This window comes from Triticum aestivum, chromosome 6D, assembly GCF_018294505.1.
Source record: "Triticum aestivum cultivar Chinese Spring chromosome 6D, IWGSC CS RefSeq v2.1, whole genome shotgun sequence".
In the NCBI taxonomy this organism is placed as follows: domain Eukaryota; kingdom Viridiplantae; phylum Streptophyta; class Magnoliopsida; order Poales; family Poaceae; genus Triticum; species Triticum aestivum.
Window position 1 is genome coordinate 379,012,098 of NC_057811.1, and position 2,686 is coordinate 379,014,783.

Sequence of the window (2,686 nt, forward strand, 5' to 3'; positions counted from 1 at the left end):
AACACTTATTTAGGTTCAACACTAATCCCGAAAGTATAGGGAGTGTGCGATGATGATCATATCAATCTTGGAACCACTTCCAATACACATCGTCACTTCATCCTTAACTAGTTTCTGTTCATTATGCAACTCCCGTTTCGAGTTACTACTCTTTAGCAACTGAACCAGTATCAAATACAGAGGGGTTGCTACGAACACTAGTAAAATACGCATCAATAATCTGTATATCAAATATACCTTTGTTCACTTTGCCATCCTTCTTATCCACCAAATACTTGGGGCTGTTCCGCTTCCAGTGACCAGTCCCTTTGCAGTAGAAGCACTTAGTCTCAGGCTTAGGTCCAGACTTGGGCTTCTTCACTTGAGCAGCAACTTGCTTGCCGTTCTTCTTGAAGTTCCCCTTCTATCCTTTTGCCCTTTTCTTGAAACTAGTGGTCTTGTTAACCATCAACACTTGATGCTCTTTCTTGATTTCTACCTTCGTCGATTTCAGCATCGCGAAGAGCTCGGGAATTACTTTCATCATCCCTTGCATACTATAGTTCATCACGAAGTTCTACTAACTTGGTGATGGTGACTAGAGAATTCTGTCAATCACTATTTTATCTGGAAGATTAACTCCCACTTGATTCAAGCGATTGTAGTACCCAGACAATCTGAGCACATGCTCACTGCTTGAGCTATTCTCCTCCATCTTTTAGCTATAGAACTTGTTGGAGACTTCATATCTCTCAACTCGGGTATTTGCTTGAAATATTAACTTCAACTCCTGGAACATCTCATATGGTCCATGACGTTCAAAACATTTTTGAAGTCCCGATTCTAAGCCGTTAAGCATGGTGCACTAAACTATCAAGTAGTCATTATATTGAGCTAGCCAAACGTTCATAACGTCTGCATCTGCTCCTGCAATAGGTCTGTCACCTAGCGGTGCATCAAGTACATAATTCTTCTGTGCAGCAATGAGGATAATCCTCAGATCACGGATCCAATCCGCATCATTGCTACTAACATCTTTCAACATAATTTTTCTCTAGGAACATATCAAAATAAACATAGGGAAGTAACAACGCGAGCTATTGATCTACAACATAATTTGCAAAATACTATCAGGACTAAGTTCATGATAAATTTAAGTTCAATTAATCATATTACTTAAGAACTCCCACTTAGATAGACATCCCTCTAATCTTCTAAGTGATCACGTGATCCATATCAACTAAACCATGTCCGATCATCACGTGAGATGGAGTAGTTTCAATGGTGAACATCACTATGTTGATCATATCTACTATATGATTCACGCTTGACCTTTCGGTCTCAGTGTTCCGAGGCCATATCGGTTATATGCTAGGCTCGTCAAGTTTAACCTGAGTATTCTGCGTGTGCAACTGTTTTGCACTCGTTGTATTTGAACGTAGAGCCTATCACACCCGATCATCACGTGGTGTCTTAGCACGAAGAACTTTCGCAACAGTGCATACTCAGGGAGAACACTTATACCTTGAAATTTAGTGAGAGATCATCTTATAAAGCTACCGCCGAACTAAGCAAAATAAGATGTATAAAAGATAAACATCAAATGCAATCATAATATGTGACATGATATGGCCATCATCATCGTGTGCCTTTGATCTCCATCTCCAAAGCATCGTCATGATCTGCATCGTCACCGGCATGACACCATGATCTCCATCATCTTGATCTATATCAATGTGTCGTCACATGGTCGTCTCGCCAACTATTGCTCTTGCAACTATTGCTGTCGCATAGCGATAAAGTAAAGCAATTAATTATTTGGCGCTTGCATCTTATGCAATAAAGAGACAACCATAAGGCTTTTGCCAGTTGCCAATAACTTCAACAAAACATGATCATCTCATACAACAACTTATATCTCATCACGTCTTGACCATATCACATCACAACATGCCCTGCAAAAACAAGTTAGACGTCCTCTACTTTGTTGTTGCAAGTTTTACGTGGCTGCTACGGGCTGAGCAAGAATCGTTCTTACCTACGCATCAAAACCACAACGATAGTTCATCAAGTTAGTGTTGTTTTAACCTTCTCAAGAACCGGGCGTAGCCACTCTCGATTCAACTAAATTTTGGAGAAACTGACACCCGCTAGTCACCTGTGTGCAAAGCACGGCGGTAAAACCAGTCTCGCGTAAGCGTACGCGTAATGTCGGTCCGGGCCGCTTCATCCAACAATACCGCCGAACCAAAGTGTGACATGCTGGTAAGCAGTATGACTTATATCGCCCACAACTCACTTGTGTTCTACTCGTGCATATGACATCTACGCATAAAACCAGGCTCTGATACCACTGTTGGGGAACATAGTAATTTCAAAAATTTACCTACGCACACGCAAGATCATGGTGATGCATAGCAACAAGAGGGGAGAGTGTTGTCCATGTACCCTCGTAGACCGAAAGCAGAAGCGTTAGCACAACGCGGTTGATGTAGTCGTACGTCTTCACGATCCGACCGATCAAGTACCGAACGCACGGCACCTCCGAGTTCAGCACACGTTCAACTCGATGACGTCCCTCGAACTCCGATCCAGCCGATCTTTGAGGGAGAGTTCCGTCAGCACGATGGCGTGGTGACGATGATGATGTTCTACCGACGCAGGGCTTCTCCTAAGCACCGCTACAGTATTATCGAGGTGGACTATG